At 37.2% G+C, this 14,606-nt stretch overlaps 1 pseudogene; it reads right to left on the bottom strand.

The window, feature by feature from the left end:
* Window positions 1-8,463: 8,463 nt before the first annotated feature.
* Window positions 8,464-13,836, bottom strand: LOC128280679 (uncharacterized; annotated as a pseudogene).
* Window positions 13,837-14,606: the final 770 nt, after the last annotated feature.

Below are 14,606 nucleotides of genomic sequence, written 5' to 3'. Positions count from 1 at the left end.
AAAAGAGTAATAAATTGACTAATGTGAGCTCTAATGTGATCTCTAAGAAGCTCACATTCGTTCATGCGAAACATAAATAGACAATGTTTTAACACTAAATGGTTAACTAGAGACTTAGTCGCATAAAGAGTTTCTAACTTTTTACACAAGGTAGATGAGGTTTTTTCCATCAATATCTTCTGCAATACCATATTCATGAGGTACAACTTGGATTGCAGACAGGGCATTTTCATCATGCTCTTCCCATTCTATCTGATCTAAATTCTCATGTTTTTTTTTTTCTGGTAACGACCTTTTTTAGGCCGGTCTGAACTAAAATTGTCATTATTTGAACTTGCCACAGATTGAAATTTATGACACCATTGAACTTCTCAATGTCAAACCTTGTTGCTGATATCTCTGAACATGCTGATTTACAAAAATTAGACTAACACTGATACCACTTGTTGAAATCGACCCGATTAAGCAACGAACAAGTAAAAATAGCAGAAGAAATTGAGAAATTGAACACACAAATTTAACGTAGAAAAACCCTCCAAAGAGAATAAAAAACCACAGACAAAGATAATTTTACTATAATTATAAATCTATGTGTTCAATTTCTCAATTTCTTCCACTATTTTTTACTTGTTTGTTGCTTTATCGAGTTGATCCCCAACATTTATTATATATTTCATATTTTTATGATTAAATATTTGATGCTAATACTTTATGTATATAAAATTTCTAACTAATAATAAAACAAAATAATACAACATATTAATAATTAATAAAGTAAGACCATACGAACTTACCTAACCAAACTAGCAACAAATAGGGGTGAGCAAAATTTGATTCGATTCGAAAAAATTAAAAAAAATTCGAATTTCGAGTTAAACGAATCGAGTTATTCGAGTTAATTGAATTATTCGAGTCAACTCAAATTTTTTTTCGAATTACGAGTTCAAATCGAGTTGAGTTTTCGAATTCGAATAACTCGAATAATTCGAATAACAAACTATAATATTTTACATTTTTATCCCAAACTCTCAAACATTTTTACTTTTCTCTCAAAACTTTTACTTCTTCCCACTTTCCCCGAAAAACTTTTACTCCCCTCCTATCCCAACCCCCAATCTACCAAAATCCATTTTCCACCAAAACTTTACTCTCCCATTTACTTTTTCTTAAAATTTTACTCCAAAAAACCCTCAAAACTTTTTATTTTTTCCCAAAACTTTTACTCCTTCCCACTTTTCCCCTAAAACTTTTACTCCCTTCCCATCCCACCTCCCATCTACCCCAAACCCATCCCCCCCAATTTTTTTTTAATATTTTTCCTCCAAAATTTTACTCCCCCATTTACTTTCCCTCAAACTTTTATCTCTCAAAACTTTTTATTTTCCTCCTAAACATTTACTTCTCATACTTTACTCTCAAATAAAAAATCAAAATTATCCAAAAAATATCATAAATATAAATAGTAATAATTTTATTTATATAAACTATTTATATTATTAAATTAAATTTCACATTTTATATTATTTATATTATTAAATTGTTTAGTCATATTGAATATTTATATTAAAATTGAATTATTAATTATGCCATAAAATATTCGTGCTAAAACTTTATATTGGTATCAATTTCACATTTTATATTTAAAATAACTTTTATTAAAAAATCACATTTTAAATTTAATATATTTTTAATTCCAAAATATATAGTGACAAGAATCTAAAATAATTGAAACAACTAAGCAATCAAATAAGCTAACCCGTATATAAAAGATTAATAAATAAATTATGAGGTGATGAAAGTTAATAAATAATTTGATTAAGGTGGACAAAGTTTATTATGATAGGTGACAGTGGTTATAAGGACCCAAAATTATTTTTTAAAATTTAACTCGAATAAATATATTCGATTCGATTCTATTTGAATTCTATCTCACTCGACTCGATTCGAGAAAATTTCAAATCAAATTAGGATAATAAAATATGATTCGTCAACTTGATTAACTCGAAATTTTTTCATTCAATTCGATCGAACGCTCACCCCTAGTGTAGCGACGTAAAAAAAAAATTTTAGTTTTGCTTGGTCGCTAATTGTGGCGATTTATTAAACATTTGAAAACCAACTTTCGATTTTATTAACAAAGGGAGTCGCCACCGATCCTTTTTTATAGGTGTGATCGGACACCTAATAAAATTATTTTAAAACAAAAAGAAGGCCAAATTTAGGTCTACATGAAAGTCCAAAGAAAATTTGGGGTTCGGGAGTCAGTTACGCGTGAGGAAGGTATTAGCACCCTCGCGACGCCCAAAATTGGTATCTCATAAACATGTGTTGACTTGATTTTCAAAAATATGAGTTCAATATAATATTTAATCGTGATCCGATTGAAAAATGTGAATTTTTAGTTTTCGATTTTTTTTTTTAGAAAGGGTGTCCTGTTTTTTAACACAAGCCAATGAATTTCACCCAACATAGCGATGAAATCGATGGCTTAATATTAAATCGGTACATTGCCTTATTTTTGAAATTAATTAAAACATGAGAAAAAATATTCCTAAAGTGAGAAATTAAAATAGATAAAGGACGCAAAAAATGATATCATTAATGAAAAATATTAACATGGAATACTAGAATATTAGAATAACAATAATAATGATATTTACAAAATAAAAACAAATCATGTACTAATAATAAAATAGGAAAAATGATATATTTGGTAATAATAATATAAAATAATAATATGTACATAAAAATACATATATATATGCATATAATAAAAGTATGTAATAATAATAATATCTACAATAAAAGAAAATATTAGGAAGCGTACATAAAAAATATATACATAAAAATTTACAACAATAATATAAAATAATGATATGTGCAAAAAATATATATATACATATGTACATTAAATATACACTAATATAATAATAGTTATAATAATATTAGCAATAGTAATAATTTGTAATAATAATATATACACAATATGGTATTTAAAATATATATATATATATATATATATATGTATATAATAGTATTTAAGAATATATACATAAGAAATATATAACTAATGGCATTAAAAATATATACATAATATATATAAAATACCTAAAAAAAAAGGAGAAAGAAGAGAGAAGGGAGGGGGGAAAGGAAATCCGGCCAAGGGGGGCCCGTCACCGGTCGATCGTCGGTTGTCATTGTCAAATAAAACCACCACTCACGTGTGGCGGAAAAGGTAAAATTTTTTAACAATATATGTATATATAAAGAAAGAAAAAAAACAACACAAAAAAATAAAAAAAAAAGATTCGAAAGAAGAGGAAAAAAGAAAAAAATGCAACCTTTTTATTGATGTTTCTTTTGTGTTCAAAATTTGAAGGGATTTTTGTGTTTTTTTTTTTCAATCTTTTTAAAATCCTCCCTCTTTCCTTTTTTACATGATTTTTGAATGGCTTTTTATAGCCATTTTTTACATGATTTTCTATTATTTCTTTTTCTATTTTGTAGGTGGTGGTGGTAGACAATGGATATCAAAAATGGGAGGAAAAATGGGGCAAGTGGGAAAGTAGTTAGGTGGCTAGGGTTTTTTTAGTTTTTTTTTTTGGGTTAGGTTTTTCTTTTTTCTTCTTTTTTTTTTTGGGGTTAGGTTTTTTTTTAGGGGGGTTAATGGGCTTTTGAATTGGGTTTAATATTTGGGTTTTGTAATGGGTTTGGGTAGATGTAAATGGGTCATGGGTTAAGGGTTTTAGTGGGTTTAGAGGTTTGGTTGGGTTTTGATGAAATCAGGCCCTGGCAATTTGGGCTTCTACAGCTGCCCCTCTTTGCTCATTGTCGTGCAACAGGAATAGAGCAAAGACTTTCAAGGAAGACCAAATTTGCCCGGTTTTGCTAGGTCTTGACTTACTTTAGAACTCTTCTTGTTTAGTTAGTCCCTTTTCAGTCCACCGTATCTTGTAGCTTTGGTTCACTCCACTGCATCTTATGATATACGCCTTGTAGCTTCAATCTATTCCAATGTAACTTCAAGGATATGAAATTTATGGCTTCGATCTACTTCACTGTAACTTCAGAAAGGTGAGATCTACAACTTCAATCTTCTCTTCTATCGCTTCAGTGAGATAAGGTTTGTGGTCTTTTCTTCTGCGACTTTAGAAAGGCAAGATCTGATGCCCTCGATCAACTCCATTGCAACTTTAAGGAGACAGAATCTGACGTCTTCAATCAGCTTCAATCTTTATTCTCTACTCGGCATGTGATCCCGAGCTCAACTCATTTTTCGCAATATGAATTGACTCTCTAAAATGACATTAAAAACAGAAATTGAAAATAGCTCAGCGTGTGAGCCAAGGCTCAACTCACCTCTCGCAATATGAGTTGATTTTTGAAACTTATCTTGAAAAGTAGATTTTGAAAATACCTCGACATGTGACTCGAGGCTCAACTCACCTCTCGCAGAAATTAAAAAGCTCAACTCACCTTTCGCAATATAAATTGAAAAAAATACCACAGTGTGTGATCTGAAGCTCAACTCACCTCTCGCAATATGAGTTGATTTTTTTGAAAGACAGAAATTGAAAATACCTCAGCATGTGAACCGAGGCTCAACTCACCTCTCGCAATATAAGTTGATTTTTTGAAAACAGAAATTGAAAATACCTCAACGTGTCTTGAGGCTCAACTCATTTCTCGCAATATGAGTTGAATTTTGAAAACAGAAATTGAAATTACCTCAACGTGTCTTGAGGTTCAACTCATTTCTCGCAATATGAGTTGAATTTTGAAAACAGAAATTGAAATTACCTCAGCGTGTCTTGAGGCTCAACTCATTTCTCGCAATATGAGTTGAATTTTAAAAACAGATTGAAATTACCTCAGCGTGTCCCGAGGCTCAACTCACCTCTCGCAATATGAATTGATTTTTGAAAACAGAAATTGAAATTACCTCAGCGTGTCCCGAGGCTCAACTCACCTCTCGCAATATGAGTTGATTTTTGAAAAATATAAATTGAAAAAAAATACCTCAGTGTGTGATCTGAAGCTCAAATCATTTTGAACAGAAATTGAAATTACCTCAACGTGTCTTGAGGCTCAACTCATTTCTCGTAATATGAGTTGAATTTTGAAAACAGAAATTGAAATTACCTCAACGTGTCTTGAGGCTCAACTCATTTCTCGCAATATGAGTTGAATTTTTTTTTTTGAAAGACGGAAATTGAAAATACCTCAGCATGTGAACCGAGGCTCAACTCACCTCTCGCAATATGAGCTGATTTTGAAAAAGTAGAAATTAAAAGGTTCAACCCACTTCTAATATGAGTTGATTCTTGAACAACATAAATTGAAAATGAATTGAAAATACCTCAAGATGACACGAGGCTCAACTCACCTCTCGCAATATGAGCTGATTTTGAAAAAGTAGAAATTAAAAGGTTCAACCCACTTCTCAATATGAGTTGATTCTTGAACAGTAGTAAATTGAAAACAGAATTGTAAATACCTCAACGTGACCTGAGGCTCAACTCACCTCTCGCAATATGAGCTGATTTTGAAAAAGTAGAAATTAAAAGGTTCAACCCACTTTTCGCAATATGAGTTGATTCTTGAACAACGTAAATTGAAAACAGAAATTGAAAATACCTTAGCGTGACCTGAGGCTTAACTCACCTATCGCAATATGAGCTGATTTTGAAAAAGTAGAAATTAAAAGGTTCAACCCACCTCTCGCAATATGAGTTGATTCTTGAACAACGTAAATTGAAAACAGAATTGAAAATACCTCAACAGTGACTGAGGCTCAACTCACCTCTCGCAATATGAGCTGATTTTGAAAAAGTAGAAATTAAAAGGTTCAACCCACCTCTCGCAATATGAGTTGATTCTTGAACAACGTAAATTGAAAACAGAATTGAAAATACCTCAACGTGACACGAGGCTCAACTCACCTCTCGCAATATGAGTTGAAATTAAAACACAAAATTGAAAATACCTCAACAGCGTGCTCGAGGCTCAACTCACCTCTAGCAATATGAGTTGATTTTGAAAAACAAAAATTAAAAGGCTTAACTCACCTCTCGCAATATGAGTCAATTTAAAACATAAACTAAAAATACCTCAGCGTGCCCCGAGGCTCAACTCACTTCTCGCAATATGAGTTGATTTTGAAAAAAAAAATTAAAAATACCTCAACGTGTCTTGAGGCTCAACTCATCTCTCGCAATATGAGTTGATTTCCCTTGAAAAGCATGAATTAAAAACATCAAAATACCAAAACCTGTCCTTTGGTAGAACTCGTGTGTCTTTTCCTTTGATTCAGTGCAACTTTCATTCAAGATTTCTTGCTCTGCTGGGGTACCTGTATATGCCATGTATGATGTTATCATGATATGCACATGTTTGTCTTAAATGCTTTTATGCCTACATGATTATGCAGTGCTCCTTAAGCATGTTTGTCGGATGTCCATTTAGCCACGATTGTTGAGGATCTGTGTTCATTGCTTTGATTCTCGACTTTCTCTTCAGGCCTTATACTTGTCTTCAAGCTTCACGAGTAATCGACGTTTCTCAGATATCACTCTTCTGCCCCCGATTGAACTTTGTTCTTACTTTAAGACTCTTGTGCTTATCAAATTTTCATCCAGGTAATGCTTAACATTTCTTTTGTTTAGAGTATGTCATTTCACCATTTATCATGTAAATAAACACATAATGAGATGCATGAAAAAGGTCAGATAGGGACAAAAATGATATTTCATATTCATCTATTTTAAATGTGGCAAACAAAGCAAGTTAACCAATGAGAGTAAAAAAATGTCAAAAAAAAAGAAAGGATCGTATTCAATGGATACAAATGCTCTAGATATTCAACACATGAACTCTTCCTCGCTCCTCAATCAAAATCTTTTCGAGCGGCTTCTTGCGTAGAAGATTTCGAGCTTTAAAATGCTTCAAATCAGTAGCCTCACCGCTTGACCTATCGTTCGACCGCCAGTTTGTTTCATTAGGACGCCTCTCGGTTTTCATCCTAATCTTTTGTACTAATCAAGACGCCTTTTCGGTTTTCGCCTTGATCCCTCCTTTTTTTTTTAAGATGCCTTTTTCGGTTTTCATCTTAAGCATAATATTTCTTCACAAAGATCCGAGTTCACCGGATTCGACAACTCTTTCCCATCCATCTCGGTAAGGATCAAAGCTCCTCCCGAGAATGCCTTCTTTACGCTGTCACGGTCCTTCCCGTTTGGTGCCCATTTCCTCGCAGATCTTTTTGTATTGGGAGAATTTTTCTCAGCACGAGTTCTCCTTCATGGAATTCTCTTGGTTGTACCTTTTTGTCATGGGCTGCTATCATTCTTTTTTGGTACATCTGCCTGTGACAAATTGCCCTGAGACGCTTTTCTTCAATGAGGTTCAGCTGATCATATCGAGCTTGTACCCATTCTGCTTCTTCTAACTTTGATTCCATTAAGACTCATAGAGAAGGGATCTCAACCTCGATAGGTAGCACAGCTTCCATTCCATAAACCAGAGAGAAAGGAGTTGCTCCCGTAGATGTTCGTACAGATGTGCGATATGCAAACAAAGCAAATGGAAGCTTCTCGTGCCAATCTTTAAACGTCTCAGTCATTTTCCCAATGATCCTCTTAATATTTTTATTGGCTGCTTCAACAGCCCCGTTTATCTTTGGGCGATAGGGCGAGGAGTTATGATGCTTTATTTGGAATTACCCGCATACTTCCTTCATCATCTTGTTATTCACATTCATGGCGTTATCTGAAATGATTCTTTCAGGCAAACCATATCGACAAATGATTTCCTTCTTCAAAACTCAAAAACCGCAGCCTTGGTCACATTGGCAAACGAAGCGGCTTCTATCCATTTTGTGAAGTAATCAATGACCACAAAAATGAATCGATGTCCATTAGAAGCTTTCGGGAAAATAGGCCCTATGACATCCATGCCCCACATAGAAAAAGGCCACGGAGAAGTCATGACGTGAAGGGGCAAATGGGCTACATGAATTTTATCACCATAAATTTGACATTTGTGGCATTTTCGTGTGAAATTAATGTAGTCGCTTTCCATCGTCAGCCAGTAATATCCGAGTCTCATAATCTTCCTGGCCATAGTGAAACCATTGGCATGCGTTCCGCAAATTCTCTCATGGACCTCTTCAAGTATTTTTCTGGCTTCAACATCATCCACACATCTCAAAAGCATCTGATCTTTTCCTCTTTTATACAGGATGTCCCCATCAAGAACGAATCTTGCTGCCATTCTTCTGATTGTTCTTTTGTCGTTTTCGTTTGCTTGTTCGGGATACTTTTGATTCTTGATATATTCTAAGACATCATGGAACCATGGCTGTCCATCTGTCTCTTTCTCGATGCTGAAACAATGTGAAGGGGCTTCATATATGCTCATTTGAAGGGGCATTATTTCTGTTTCCCAATTTGCTTTGAACATTGAAGCCAAAGTGGCCAAGGCATCAGCCAATTGGTTTTCTTTTCGTGGGAGGTAATTAAAAGTTATTTCTTCGAATTCTTTAATCAACTCTGCCACTAGATCTCTGTATTTAACCAGTTTCGAGTCTCTCACTTCCCAATCTTCACGGATTTGGTAAATTACCAAGGCTGAGTCTCTGTATACCTCTAAAGCTTCGATGTTTCGTTCAATAGCTGCACGAAGTCCCATGATACATGCCTCATATTCCGCTATGTTATTGGTACGAAGAAATTCACTGGCGGTGAGTGGGTAATGATTCCTTCGGCGATATTAAGATCGCTCCAATCCCATGCCCCAATGCGTTCGATGCACCATCAAAACTCATCTTCCATGACTTCTCTTTTGGTGACTCACATTCTTTTTCCGTAATGCACATCAAGTCTTCATCTGGGAAATCAAATCTCAATGGCTCGTAATCCTCCGTTGTTCGAGTTGCTAAGAAGTCAGCTATTGCGCTCCCTTTTATCGACTTCTGACTTACATAGACAATGTCATATTCTGAAAGGAGGATCTGTCATCGTGCCATTCTTCCTGATAGTGCCGGCGATTCCATCATGTATTTTATTGGGTCCAGCTTTGAAATTAGCCATGTCGTGTGATACAACATATATTGTCTGAGTCTCCGAGTTACCCAAACCAGAGCGCAACAGTATTTTTCAATGGATGAATACTTTGCCTCATATTCAGTGAACTTTTTACTGAGGTAGTAGATCGCCTTTTCTTTCTTCCCTGACTCGTCGTGTTGCCCCAGTACGCAACCCATTGAATTTTCGAACACGGTCAAATACAATATCAATGGTCTCCCCGGAGTTGCCGGTACTAGCACTGGAGGACTAGAAAAATATTGCTTTATCTTATCAAAGGCCACCTGAAATTCCTCATTCCAATTTCTCGGGTTATGTTTTCGAAGAAGCCGAAAGATTGGGTCGCATTGGTTGGTAAGTTGAGCGATGAATCGGGAGATGTAGTTTAATCTCCCTAAAAATCCTCTGACTTCATTTTGCGTGCGTGGAGGTGGTAACTCTTGAATGGCTTTTACTTTATCTGGATCAACCTCGATACCTCTTTCACTGACAATGAAGCCTAGCAACTTCCCCGAGGTAGCCCCAAACGTACATTTGGCTGGATTAAGCTTTAATGAAACTTTCTCGACCTTTCGAACAACTTCTTGAGGTTCACTACATGCTCTTCTTCTCCTCGAGATTTAGCAATCATATCATCGACGTAGACCTCTATTTCTTTATGCATCATGTCATGGAATAATGTCACTATAGCCCTCTGATATGTTGCCCCAGTATTCTTTAACCCGAATGGCATCACCTTGTAGCAGAACGTTCCCCACATTGTTATGAAGGTAGTTTTATCCATATCCTCAGGGGCCATCTTAATCTGATTATACCCCGAGAATCCATCCATGAAAGAAAACAATGAATGTTTTGCTGTGTTGTCCACCAACGTATCAATATGTGGCAAGGGAAAATTATCTTTTGGGCTTGCTCGGTTCAGGTCACAGTAATCCACGCACATTCGTACTTTGCCATCTTTCTTTGGTACTGGGATTATGTTAGCCACCCATTCTGGATATTTGGAGGCTTGTAGGAAGCCGGCATCAAATTGTTTCTTGACTTCCTATTTTATTTTCAACAGCATTTCAGGTCTCATCCGTCTTAATTTTTGCTGGATAGGCTTGCATTCTGGCTTTAATGGGAGGTTATGGACCACTAAATCTTCATCTAGCCCTGGCATGTCCTGGTATGACCATGCGAAAACATCTTTGTATTCGTGGAGTAAAGTGATCAAATTATGCTTGGTACTCTCTGAAATAGAAGTCCCAATCTTCACTTCTTGTTTCCTCTCTTCAGTGCCCAAATTTATTGTTTCCACAGATTCTTCGTGAGGCAAAATCTGTTTATCCTCTTGTGCCACAATTCTTAACAATTCAGGATATGAGACGTAATCTTCAGCATTTTCTTTGGCTTCAAATTCTCCTAAGCAAACAGCCTTCTCAAAATCAATTTCAAGATTCGTGACGGGCTTATTCATGTCGTCAATATCTGAGCACCTGAAAGTTGAATGAAAAAGGAAGCTATAGAGGGGCATCCAAGTATTGGAAATAACAAACAAAATGTTATGTCATGGCAATGAGGCAAATGTAAGGATAGGCTATGAAATGAGAAAATGATTATGAAATTAGTGATAATGCGAAAAATCGTGACAAAATGCATCTTCATTGATATTCATTTAAATGATAAAGAGCGAATGCAAGCTCTTACAAAAGAATTCTATTATATCTAATAACATAATAGAAGGTTAATGTTTAGCATTACTCTGAAGACTTATAAACTACAAGAAACTCATCGGCAGTCCAATTGTTCATCATGAAACCAGGAAGGCAAGGGCGTATCCTCGAGACATCTTTACTTCCACCAGCCCCTTTGTCAATGACATTTATACTGACATTCTAAAAACCCTTTTCAATTAACCCCAGTATGTTTCGTGGATCATCTTGTCCAGGGTATATCATTCCGGCAGATGTAAATGTTTTTGATAAAGGAGGGTATTCTATGGGCTCCCATTCTGGTTCTCGGCCCAAAGTTCTTGCGATTCTTCTTTCCTGATCTTTCTTCCACTGTCTTATTCTTTGACGCATGTCTGGCTGGAACCCCAAATCGTATCGGGCTTTGTGGTGCACTTACTTTAAAGCCTTGACTATTCCTTGCAGATATCTCCCTAAACCTCTTCTCGCTCGAGCTCCCTTTCCTACGGTCAATTTGACACCCATTCTAGTATTTCTCGACAGTTTTAGCACCGAAATTCTATTTCCCTCAACAACAAAAGTGGCATTGACGAATTCAAGGGATCGGAAGGAACATTCTAATGCGTCTTTGTTCACTTCCAAGTACGGTGTATCGGCAGAGACAGATGCGACAATGTCTTCTTCTCCCTCGACAGTGACCAAACAACCGTCCATGATAAATTTCACCTTTTGATGGAGGGATGATGGGACTGCTCCAGCAGAATGGATCCAGGGTCTTCCCAAAAGGCAGTTAAAAGAGGGCGTAATGTCCATGACTTGGAACTCGACATCATAAATGTAAGGGCCCACTTCCAAAGGGATTTCGATCTTTCCCATGACTTCGCGCCTCGTCCCGTCGAATGCCCTTACCGTGGAATGACAGGGCCTTAAGTAGGACAAATCTATCGGTATTCTGGAAAACGTGGCCAATGGCATAACATTTAACGCTGACCCATTATCGATGAGCACGTTCGGTATTATGTAGCCCTTGCAGCGAGTCGTGATATGCAGCGCTTTCACCGAGCCTCTACCATTTGGTGGTATCTCATCATCACTAAAAGAGATGAAATTGTCCGCATTCAGATTGTTTACCCACCTATCAAGCTTCTCAACGGATATGTTGTTAGCTACGTAAGCTTGATTTAACACTTTCAGCAAAGCGTTCCGATGTGGCTCTAAATTTAAGAGTAGAGATAAACCGAGATTCTTCTTTGGTCGCTTGCTTAATTGTTCCACCACACTATACTTACTGTACTTGATAAATTTCAAGAATTCCTGAGCTTTTTCCTCGTTCACAGGCTTTTTAGTTTCTTGCACGGGTGGAATTTCTTGCTCGACTTCGACTTCGTGCATCACTGCTTTCCCTTTTTACTTCGAGTCACTATTTTTCTTTACCGGTTCAATTTCTTTAGAATAGCACCGCCCACTTCGGGTAAAATGACCTACCTCTCCCACATATTCAGTTATGGCTTTGAATTTCCAACTTCTGGTGTAAAAATATTAACATCGTATCTCCACGGTACTGTTTTATTGTTCTTATAAGGGAAAGGAGATGGTACTTCGATTATCATTTTTCGCTTCACCGGCTCTTTCTTCACGTCATAATAAATTATTAACGGTCGGTCGGTGCTATATGGGAAACCTGATGATTGATTGTCAGAAGCGCATATTTCTCCACTATCGGCCTCTTTGGCTTTACAAAAAATCCCAATCTCCTTGTTATCCATCATATTTTGCAGTAAATTTCTGAATTCCTCGCAGGACTGAATGTCGTGCCCTTCAATGCCATGGAACTTACAAAAACTGTGACCTTTTGCATATTTTCCTTCAAATATTCCGTTAAAACGACAGAGCAACCCTTTTTCAACTAGTACCTCCCAGATTCTCTGCAGAGGTGTTTTTATTTCAGTAACCCATCTTCTACTTTGTCGTTTGTCCTCCTCTCCCATCAAGCTCATATTCCCTTTCTGTGGTTTGGGAATGGATTCCGCCGCATCGCCAAGATTATCAAATCACAAAATGCCTGCATCAATGAGCCCTTGAACTCTCCTCTAGAAAGCAAGACAGTTCTCAGTAGAATGCCCTTGGTTTCCGGCATGGTATGCACAACTAGCGTTTGGATCGTACCATTTCGGGTATGGAGGTTTAAGGGGTGCAATGTAATGGGGAGAAATCAGTTGTTTCTCCAAAAGTTTTGGGTACAATTCCCCATACGACACAGGGATGGGAGTAAACTGCGGTCTCTCGGGATTAGGCCTTGCTGGTCTTGGTTCATTTCTGGTTTAGCTTTGAGCGGGTACCGTGTTTTGTGGGAATGAGGTGACGGGTCTTTGATTGTTCGTGGCGTAAACGGGATAGGAATGAGGTGGTGCTTGGTAATAAGGGGTTTGAGGAGGATAATAGAAATTTAGAGGTGGATAATTTCGAGGTTGGGGTTGATTTGGATATAGATTAGGGGCATAACGGTTTCCCATTCCCACCATATATGCTTCTGGTTCTTTCTTCTTCATAGGCGCTGCCCTTTTTGAACCTTCTGAACCTTCCATTCTACCGCTCTTGACGGCATTCTCTATGAGCTCACCAGATATTACAATATCCGCAAACTCCTTCGTGGCACTTCCCACTAGTTTGTCATAAAACGGCGCATTTAAGGTGTTGATAAAGAGAACGGTTATTTCCGTTTTTGTTAGTGGGGGTTCCACTCGGGCCTAGACGTCTCTCCATCTCTGCGCATACTGTCTGAAGGTCTCTGATGGCTTTTTCTCCATCATTTGCAAGGTCATCCGGTCTGGCACCATGTCTGATACATGCTTGTACTGCTCGCAGAATGCAGACGCCATGTCCTTCCAGGATCGAATCTTTTCTCTACTAAGTTGGTTGTACCACCGAAGAGCTGACCCTGTTAGACTATCTTGAAAGCAATGTATGAGTAGCTTATCTTCGTTCACATAACCGGTCATTTTTCGGTAAAACATGACAAGATGCGCCTTTGGACATCTCGTGCCATCGTATTTTTCGAAATCAGGCACCTTGAACTTCGGAGGCAGAACTAGATCGGGCACCAAACTGAGCTCTTTGGCACTTAATGCAGAGAAGGCTTCAGTACCCTCTATTGCTTTGAGTCTTTCCTCTAAGCTCCTATACTTCTCTTGAACCTCACGATCGTCCGTTCTCAACCTGGCTACTTCCGCTAGATCGTCCGAATATGGAATAATTGGATTGGCAGGATTAGCCCCAGAATTTGATATGAATATTCCTTGCCCTAAATGAGTATGTGGCACCGGCCGTTGCTCTGGGTCTGTGGGTTCTCCTTGGGTGTACCCTCTTTGTGCTGCGTGGGCGTGTGGTGGAGTGAATCAGGGGGGATAGAGTGGGTCTTGATTGTGATTAACTCTTGATCGATATTTCTCAATGTTAGGGCTCTGCATGAGTCCCTTTCCTTTAACTAAAGCTGACATCATCTCCATCATCTTGGCCATTTGATCTTTCTGTTCGAGCGATTCTTCTCGTGATCTCACCATTAAGTCTCTCGTCTCTTGCTGTGACCTAGCCAACTGCTCTTGTAATTCCTTTTGAATTCTTTCCATCCTTTCAATCCTTTCATTGAATTCGGCCTCCATTACTCTAGTTTGTCAGCGCATTCTATACGAATGACGTGGTTCCAGTCTTGTGGTTTTACAACTGCGAATTGTATGTTTTAACCTTAGCGAACGAGTATGGGATATGCAATGAATGAATGGATGCATGAATGAATGCATGAATGTCAAATGAATGTCAGTCATGAATAAATATGCAAAAATTTGGTGTTAAT

The sequence above is a fragment of the Gossypium arboreum genome, chromosome 1, assembly GCF_025698485.1.
Source record: "Gossypium arboreum isolate Shixiya-1 chromosome 1, ASM2569848v2, whole genome shotgun sequence".
NCBI classification, from domain to species: Eukaryota; Viridiplantae; Streptophyta; class Magnoliopsida; order Malvales; family Malvaceae; genus Gossypium; species Gossypium arboreum.
Note: the sequence above shows the minus strand (reverse complement) of the source record. Positions and strands in the feature narration are given on the sequence as shown.